The following is a 10,000-nucleotide window of genomic DNA, read 5'->3' on the forward strand; positions in this document are numbered from 1 at the left end:
TGTCCCAAAGTACCGATAGAGTACCCACAAATAGCACCGCGTTGGCCTAAGTTGGCCAAAAGTACCGATAGAGTACCCACAAGTAGCACTGAGTTGGCCTAAGTTGGCCAAAAGTACCGATAGAGTACCCACAAATAGCACCGAATGGGCCTAAGTTGGCCAAAAGTACCGATAGAGTACCCACAAGAAGCACTGAGTTGGCCTAAGTTGGCCAAAAGTACCGATAGAGTACCCACAAATAGCACCCAGTTGGCCTAAGTTGGCCAAAAGTACCGATAGAGCACCCACAAGTAGCACCCAATTGGCCTATGTTGGCCAAAAGTACCGATAGAGTACCCACAAATAGCACCGAATGGGCCTAAGATGGCCAAAAGTACCGATAGAGTACCCACAAAGAGCACCCAATTGGCCTAAGTTGGCCAAAAGTACCGATAGAGTACCCATAAGCAGCACCCAATTGGCCTAAGTTGGCCAAAAGTACCGATAGAGCACCCACAAGTAGCACCCAATTGGCCTATGTTGGCCAAAAGTACCGATAGAGTACCCACAAATAGCACCGAATGGGCCTAGGTTGGCCAAAAGTACCGATAGAGTACCCACAAATAGCACCGCGTTGGCCTAAGTTGGCCAAAAGTACCGATAGAGTACCCACAAGTAGCACTGAGTTGGCCTAAGTTGGCCAAAAGTACTGATAGAGAACCCACAAATAGCACCGAATGGGCCTAACATGGCCAAAAGTACCGATAGAGTACCCACAAATAGCACCGAATGGGCCTAACATGGCCAAAAGTACCGATAGAGCACCCACATATAGCACCCCATTGGCCTAAGATGGCCAAAAGTACCGATAGAGTACCCACAAAGAGCACCCAATTGGCCTAAGTTGGCCAAAAGTACCGCCAAGTAGCACCATAGAGGCCCGAGTAGAGCGAAATGTGGGCCAAATTGAACATTTGAAAATTTTTACAAGTCCAGAAAATTTTCTAAGTCCAGAAAATTTTCTAAGTCCAAAGAGTTGGACAAATTTCCTTAGGCCCAAAGGTTGCACTGAATGTTCCTAAGTTGGCCATCAGTACCCATGAAGTATAGCGAAGGTTCACCCGAAAGACACAATACGCCCTAAAGTACCCACAGAGTACCCACAAGTTGCACCCAATTGGCCTAAGTTGGCCAGAAGTACCGACAAGTACCACCATAGAAGCCCGAGTAGAGCGAAATGTGGGCCAAAGTACCGAGTAGTTGCCACAAATGCCCAAATGGATACCAAAATGTGGTACCAAGTACCTAACTGTTGCAACAAATGCTAGCTTTCTGAGCAAAAGCTGTGGACCAATTTCGTAGAAGAACCGCCTAGGCGAAAAGGCAAAAATCGCCGAAGCTGGCCCGCTCGCAGAGCTCGCGGGCCAGGAGATACTCATAGGGCGATTTACTAGAGTGGGGAACTTGAGAATTTTTGTGTCCGAGACTTTGGGCAACTTCGCGGCCGCCCCCTTAAAGTAAAAGATTTTCTCTGGGTGCCTAAAATTCGCAATTCCCGCAAAGTCGGGAAGACGTTAAAGTTTTTGCCCCAAAAAATGGCCATCGATTTAAGGTGATTTTCCAATAAGAAAATGCTTCCTATTTTGAATTTTTTCGAATATTTCCTAAACTAAGCGTCGGAGCACATGGCCGTGGAGGAACTTTTGGTAGCTTTTGGCAAGGGCTATCGGATGAAATAATAAGAAAGGCCATCAGAGCGATATTGGATTAATGCGGGCTCATAAACGCACCTGAGAAGTGAAAATTGGTACCTTGCACGCAGGATGCAAGAAATGCTTGAGTGTTAACCATCATCGGTACCAAGTACCTAGGTTATATCGAGTGCGTAGATGGAAGTCGGTACCAAAGGGAAACCTTCCTAGGCTAGGTGCACGCAAGTGAGTATGGGATCGATCAGTAGAAAGATGGGAAGCCCAAGGAAACCTTCCTAGGCTAGGTGCACGCAAGTGAGTATGGATCGATCAGTAGAAAGATGGGAAGCCCAAGGAAACCTTCCTAGGCTAGGTGCACGCAAGTGAGTATGGATCGATCAGTAGAAAGATGGGAAGCCATAGGAAACCTTCCTAGGCTAGGTGCACGCAAGTGAGTATGGATCGATCAGTAGAAAGTGGGAAGCCCATTACCAAATGCCCTAGTGAAGACCGTAAACGAATATCATGAACCGATAAGGAGCACCAAATGCCCTAGTGAAGACCGTAAACGAATATCATGAACCGAGAAGGAGCACCAAATGCCCTAGTGAAGACCGTAAACGAATATCATGAACCGATAAGGAGCACCAAATGCCCTAGTGAAGACCGTAAACGAATATCATGAACCAAGAAGTAGCAACGAATGCCTGAAAAAGTACCAAGTCCACGGTATAGAGTAACGAGAGTTAACCGCCGTGATGTATGCAATGTGGGCAGCCATTGCATGGGTTCTGGACTTGGTTCGCGAATAACTTTTTTGCTAGACATCGGACAAAGTTGACGTGGAAGAACGAAATGTAGCATTTGGTGCCACCTATCCAAAACTTTTTCAAGATTGAAGATCCGATCGATACAGCCTGAGTTATAGGCAAAAGTTGGTGCAAAATTGAGCATTTTTAATGGTGAAAAATCGGTACTCCTCGAATAGCTCCTGTTGGAAGCATCGGACCACATGGTCGTGGAGGAACATATTGTAGCGTGCGGTGTCAAGTATCGACACCCAAAACCGCATGTCCGATGGACGGAAAATGACCAAGTTATAGTGAAAACTTGGTTGCACCAAATTCCCGAAGAAGTGCAACGAGAAGGTGAATGCGCAGGTTGTTCGTCGAATAGCTCCGGCCACAGACATGGTAGCGGTTAGTGGTGCATGGAAGAAATCTAGCCACAAGTGCCATCTACCCATGGCCAGAAGAAAGTGTGGCCATATCTTGGATACCGGCGGAGCTATGGGGCAAATATGGGCCAAAAATGGTGCAAGTTGGACCAAAAATCTGAAAAAGTACTAGGTAAATGCGATGGTTGTTCGTCGAATAGCTCCGGCCACAGACATGGTAGCGATTAGTGGTGCATGGAAGAAATCTAGCCACAAGTGCCATCTACCCATGGCCAGAAGAAAGTGTGGCCATATCTTGGATACCGGCGGAGCTATGGGGCAAATATGGGCCAAAAATGGTGCAAGTTGGACCAAAAATCCGAAAAAGTACCTAGGTAAATGCGATGGTTGTTCGTCGAATAGCTCCGGCCACAGACATGGTAGCGATTAGTGGTGCATGGAAGAAATCTAGCCACAAGTGCCATCTACCCATGGCCAGAAGAAAGTGTGGCCATATCTTGGATACCGGCGGAGCTATGGGGCAAATATGGGCCAAAAATGGTGCAAGTTGGACCAAAAATCCGAAAAAGTACCTAGGTAAATGCGATGGTTGTTCGTCGAATAGCTCCGGCCACAGACATGGTAGCGATTAGTGGTGCATGGAAGAAATCTAGCCACAAGTGCCATCTACCCATGGCCAGAAGAAAGTGTGGCGCTATCTTGGATACCGGCGGAGCTATGGGGCAAATATGGGCCAAAAATGGTGAAGTTGGACCAAAAAATCCGACCAAGTGCGCGAGGCGCTTTCGTGAATAGCTCCGGCCACAGACATGGTAGCGATTAGTGGTGCATGGAAGAAATCTAGCCACAAGTGCCATCTACCCATGGCCAGAAGAAAGTGTGGCCATATCTTGGATACCGGCGGAGCTATGGGGCAAATATGGGCCAAAAATGGTGCAAGTTGGACCAAAAATCCGAAAAAGTACCTAGGTAAATGCGATGGTTGTTCGTCGAATAGCTCCGGCCACAGACATGGTAGCGATTAGTGATGCATGGAAGAAATCTAGCCACAAGTGCCATCTACCCATGGCCAGAAGAAAGTGTGGCCATATCTTGGATACCGGCGGAGCTATGGGGCAAATATGGGCCAAAAATGGTGCAAGTTGGACCAAAAATCCGACCAAGTGCGCGAGGCGCTTTCGTGAATAGCTCCGGCCACAGACATGGTAGCGATTAGTGGTGCATGGAAGAAATCTAGCCACAAGTGCCCTACCCATGGCCAGAAGAAAGTGTGGCCATATCTTGGATACCGGCGGAGCTATGGGGCAAATATGGGCCAAAAATGGTGCAAGTTGGACCAAAAATCTGAAAAAGTACCTAGGTAAATGCGATGGTTGTTCGTCGAATAGCTCCGGCCACAGACATGGTAGCGATTAGTGGTGCATGGAAGAAATCTAGCCACAAGTGCCATCTACCCATGGCCAGAAGAAAGTGTGGCCATATCTTGGATACCGGCGGAGCTATGGGGCAAATATGGGCCAAAAATGGTGCAAGTTGGACCAAAAATCCGACCAAGTGCGCGAGGCGCTTTCGTGAATAGCTCCGGCCAGAGACATGGTAGCGATTAGTAGTGCATGGAAGAAATCTAGCCACAAGTGCCATCTACCCATGGCCAGAAGAAAGTGTGGCCATATCTTGGATACCGCGGAGCTATGGGGCAAATACGGGCCAACAATGGTGCCAGGTGGACCAAAAATCCGACCAAGTGCGCGAGGCGCTTTCGTGAATAGCTCCGGCCACAGACATGGTAGCGATTAGTGGTGCATGGAAGAAATCTAGCCACAAGTGCCATCTACCCATGGCCAGAAGAAAGTGTGGCCATATCTTGGATACCGGCGGAGCTATGGGGCAAATATGGGCCAAAAATGGTGCAAGTTGGACCAAAAAATCCGAAAAAGTACCTAGGTAAATGCGATGGTTGTTCGTCGAATAGCTCCGGCCAGAGACATGGCAGCGATTAGTGGTGCATGAAGAAATCTAGCCACAAGTGCCATCTACCCATGGCCAGAAGAAAGTGTGGCCATATCTTGGATACCGGCGGAGCTATGGGGCAAATATGGGCCAAAAATGGTGCAAGTTGGACCAAAATCCGACCAAGTGCGCGAGGCGCTTTCGTGAATAGCTCCGGCCACAGAACATGGTAGCGATTAGTGGTGCATGGAAGAAATCTAGCCACAAGTGCCATCTACCCATGGCCAGAAGAAAGTGTGGCCATATCTTGGATACCGGCGGAGCTATGGGGCAAATATGGGCCAAAAATGGGTAAAATTGTACGGTCCAAAGCCAAGGGTAAATTTTTTTATTCCTCTAATAACTTCTAGCACAGACATTGAATCGGTTGGTGATGTATGGATGAAATGTAGCAAACAGTTGGAACTACCCATAAAATCTTAAAGATTGACGATCCAATGTATAGAACCGGAGTAATGTGCGATACTTGGTGAAAAATCGAGTGAAAAATTAGCTATAAACTGTTTTTGGCCCATAACTCGAATACTAGACATCGGAAGGGGGGGTCGTAGAACGATTTTTTGTTGCCCTATCGATTCCCTATCGAACGAGCAAAAGTTGTTTTTTTGACCAAAAAGGACCCCTACTCTAGTAAAATTGGCCTGATTTTACTAGTCCCCGGTACCCGTACAGGCAAAATGAGCAAAATGCTCAAGTATGAATGGTTTTTTGGCCCATAACTCGAATACTAGACGTCGCAGGGGGGTGTCATGGAACAATTTTTGGTAGCCCTTGAAATTATCTATCGAATGACATATACTTGATTTTTGGCCAAAAAGTTCCCTAGACTAGTAAAAATCGCATCATTTTACTAGAGTCGGGTACCCTGGACGAAAAACCGCTATAATTGCGGTTTTTGGCTAATAACTCGAATACTAGACGTCGCAGGGGGGTGTCGTGGAACAATTTTTGGTAGCCCTTGAAATTATCTATCGAATGACATATACTTGATTTTTGGCCAAAAAGTTCCCTAGACTAGTAAAAATCGCATCATTTTACTAGAGTCGGGTACCCTGGACGAAAAACCGCTATAGTTGCGGTTTTTGGCTAATAACTCTAATACTAGACGTCGGAGGGGGGTGTCGTGGAACAATTTTTGGTAGCCCTTGAAATTATCTATCGAATGACATATACTTGATTTTTGGCCAAAAAGTTCCCTAGACTAGTAAAAATCGCATCATTTTACTAGAGTCGGGTACCCTGGACGAAAAACCGCTTAAGTTGCGGTTTTTGGCTAATAACTCGAATACTAGACGTCGCAGGGGGGTGTCGTGGAACAATTTTTGGTAGCCCTTGAAATTATCTATCGAATGACATATACTTGATTTTTTGACCAAAAAGTTCCTAGACTAGTAAAAATCGCATCATTTTACTAGAGTCGGGTACCCTGTACGAAAAACCGCTATAGTTGCGGTTTTTGGCCAATAACTCGAATACTAGACGTCGGAGGGGGGTGCCGTAGAACAATTTTTTGTAGCCCTTGAAATTACCTTTCGAATGATATATACTTGATTTTTTGACCAAAAAGTTCCTAGACTAGTAAAAATCGCATCATTTTACTAGAGTCGGGTACCCTGTACGAAAAACCGCTATAGTTGCGGTTTTTGGCCAATAACTCGAATACTAGACGTCGGAGGGGGGGTGCCGTAGAACAATTTTTTGTAGCCCTTGAAATTACCTTTCGAATGATATATAGTGGTTTTTTGGTCAAACAGTGACCCCGAGACTAGTAACCCTCCATACACAAAACCGCCTAAAAAGTTTTGGTTTTGCAAAATTTTGAAAAGTGCGTCAAAAAAATTTTTTCAAAAAGTACCAAATCGTGATCAGAACTCACTATAGACCATAAAAAGTGAAATCCGATGGTCATTTGCAACACTTGGTCAATCGAGAAAAATTTCACTTTTTTACTAGAGTCGGGTACCCTGAACGAAAAATCGCTCAAGTGATGGTTTTTGGCCAATAACTCGAATACTAGACGTCGGAGGGGGGTGCCGTAGAACAATTTTTTGTAGCCCTTGAAATTACCTTTCGAATGATATATAGTGGTTTTTTGGTCAAACAGTGACCCCGAGACTAGTAACCCTCCATACACAAAACCGCCTACAAAAACTTTGTTTTGAAAAATTTTGAAAAGTTCAAAAAAATTTTTTTTTCAAAAACTACTAAAACGTGATAAGAACTTACTATAGACCATGAAAAGTGATATCCGATGATAATTTGCAAAAGTTGGTAACTAGTAAAAAATTTCACTTTTTTACTAGAGTCGGTGCAACGAGAAAAAAAAAGTCCGTGATGGAGAAAAATGGCACGTTTTCCACGCCTGTACGCTTTCGTTTTCTATATAGGGGGTAGGTGAGCCAGAAGCATGAATTTGACTGAGTACGTATCTTTATGAATTGGGCCCTTCTAAATCGATTGAGACTACCCCCAGGACGATCGGACGACTGCTTCTGGCTCAAAATGTGGTTTTTAGATTTTGATCGTCAATTATGAGAGAAAAAATCGATTAGAAGTAAAGATACGAAATGCTTGGTCTAAGTTGGGAAACGACTTCGGATATTTGTTGGACGTTGTCGTAGAAGGTCCGAGGACCAAGGAAAAGTGATTTCCAAGTGGATTTATGCACTATTAGTCGATGGTAAGATGTGAAATTAGTAGAACTTACCATACAGTTTGCGAAGTTGAAGCAATCGGTTGGTGAATATGGTACTGTCTGTCCAATTTGGTGGTTCGGAATGAGTGAAACGATGTTGATGATGGATAGACGTTCCGATTGCCCCCGATCGGGGAACATATAGTGGTCTTTAAGGTCCAAGTACCTATGTTTTGGTAAGCAGAACTGAGAGTTAAAGGATGAAAGTCGGCCATTCCTAATATCATCCTATCGGTGGTTCGCGAGTTGTTTGAGGACCGGAGCAGCTCGCGATGAAACGGTCCTAGGGTATTGGTTATCCATCCAAGGAAGAGTAAATGCGATCCTAGATGTGTGTCGTTGGCCGTTCTACCGGTATCGCCTATCGATGAGATATCGACGGGCATGCCTTACTCGAAAGTTGAATTCTAGGATCGATGGTCAAACAGACCTATGAGCGATAAACCAAACTGAACACGTATTGATGTCGGCTTTTCCTATCATTTGATGCCGCAGGTTGTTTAGGGACCGGAGCAACTTGCGGCCGAGACGGTCCCCGGGGGTTTCTTTCTCCAAGGAGTGGAAACTATTAAGCAAGAGTTGTAGCAAGATACGATCCTCTGATGTGTCGTTGGCCGTTCATGCGGTATCGCCTGTCGATGAGATATCGATGGGCATGCCTTACTCTACCGACCTTCTAATTGAGAGTATTAATCAGGGATCGATGGTCAAACAAGACCAATGAGCGATAAACCAAACTGAACACGTATTGATGTCGGCTTTTCCTATCATTTGATGCCGCAGGTTGTTTAGGGACCGGAGCAGCTTGCGGCCGAGACGGTCCCCGGGGGGTTTCTTTCTCCAAGGAGAAGAAACGATTAAGCAAAAGTTGTAGCAAGATACGATCCTCTGATGTGTCGTTGGCCGTTCAAGCGGTATCGCCTGTCGATGAGATATCGATGGGCATGCCTTACTCTCCCGACTGGATTACTGAGAGTTTAATCAGGGATCGATGGTCAAACAGACCAATGAGCGATAAACCAAACTGAACACATATTGATGTCGGCATTTCCTATCATTTGTCGCAGGTTGTTTAGGGACCGGAGCAGCTTGCGACCGAGACGGTCCCCGGGGGTTTCTTTCTCTAAGGAGTGGAAACGATTAAGCAAAAGTCGTAGCAATAATCGATCACCTGATGTGTCGTTGGCCGTTCTTGCGGTATCGCCTGTCGATGAGATATCGATGGGCATGCCTTACTCTCCTGACTGTTTAATTGAGAGTTATAATCAGGGATCGATGGTCAAAAAGACCTATGAGCGATAAACCAAACTGAACACGTATTGATGTCGGCATTTCCTATCATTTGTCGCAGGTTGTTTGGGGACCGGAGCAGCTTGCGACCGAGACGGTCCCTTCCCGAAAGATGGTGAACCGAGTCGTCTGGCGTAAAAACCGGACGACTCGAAAGGGCTTGACCCTTTCAAGTGAGCGATAATCACATTCTACGCTCAGTTCGACAGCTACAAGGCAATCACTCGCTATGTTCAGAGCTAATACATGCAACATGCCGGCATTGTTTCCACCGACGCATGGATTCAAGACTGGTGCACTTATTAGTTAAACCGTTCGCCTCCGGGTGTTTCGAGTTCAAGTCTGGATGAGGATTGATCTTGCTGGTAATAGCTTGAGCCCCTGAATAAGGGGTCGAAGCGTACATCTTGAGACCATGTACAACATATTACCAAATCGGCACCATGGGTTCGGGTGCAAGTGATGTAACCGTGAAAGATGTTGAGCAGCCCAACATCGGTTTACACACGCATAATAGGAAGGCAGCGCTGTCGACTGGTCAGTCGTGTAAGAAGTGTGCATTATCGATCACAAATATATTGGTGATCTGTAGGTTGCGCATACACCATGCCCGGTGTAAAGTGCCGTGGTCCCCCCCGGGGGGCTGCATCAAACCGTTCGCCACGCGAACTACCCAATGGAACGAACTCTATGCATTTAATAAGAAGAAGAGATGATAATGAAACACGGTCGATTTAAGAGTTGAAAACGTTGAAATACCTATAAGCAAGTCTTAAGTTGGTGGTGACCGTTACGCCCCAACAAATTGGTGCCTTACCCTACACCAAAGAGCCATTCAACATGGTTCAAGTGAGCGATAATCACGCTCTACGCTCAGTATGACAGCTGCAAGGCAATCACTCGCTAAGTTCAGAGCTAATACATGCAACACGCCGGCATTGTTTCCACCGACGCATGGATTCAAGACTGGTGCACTTATTAGTTAAACCGTTCGCCTGCGGGTGTTTCGAGTTCAAGTCTGGATGAGGATTGTTCTTGCTGGTAATAGCTTGAGCCCCTGAATAAGGGGCCGAAGCGTACATCTTGAGAGTAAATGTACAACATATTACCAAATCGGCACCGTGGGTTCTGGTGCAAGTGATGTAACCATGAAAGATG

The sequence above is a fragment of the Anopheles funestus genome (genome assembly GCF_943734845.2).
Source record: "Anopheles funestus chromosome X unlocalized genomic scaffold, idAnoFuneDA-416_04 X_unloc_131, whole genome shotgun sequence".
NCBI classification, from domain to species: Eukaryota; Metazoa; Arthropoda; class Insecta; order Diptera; family Culicidae; genus Anopheles; species Anopheles funestus.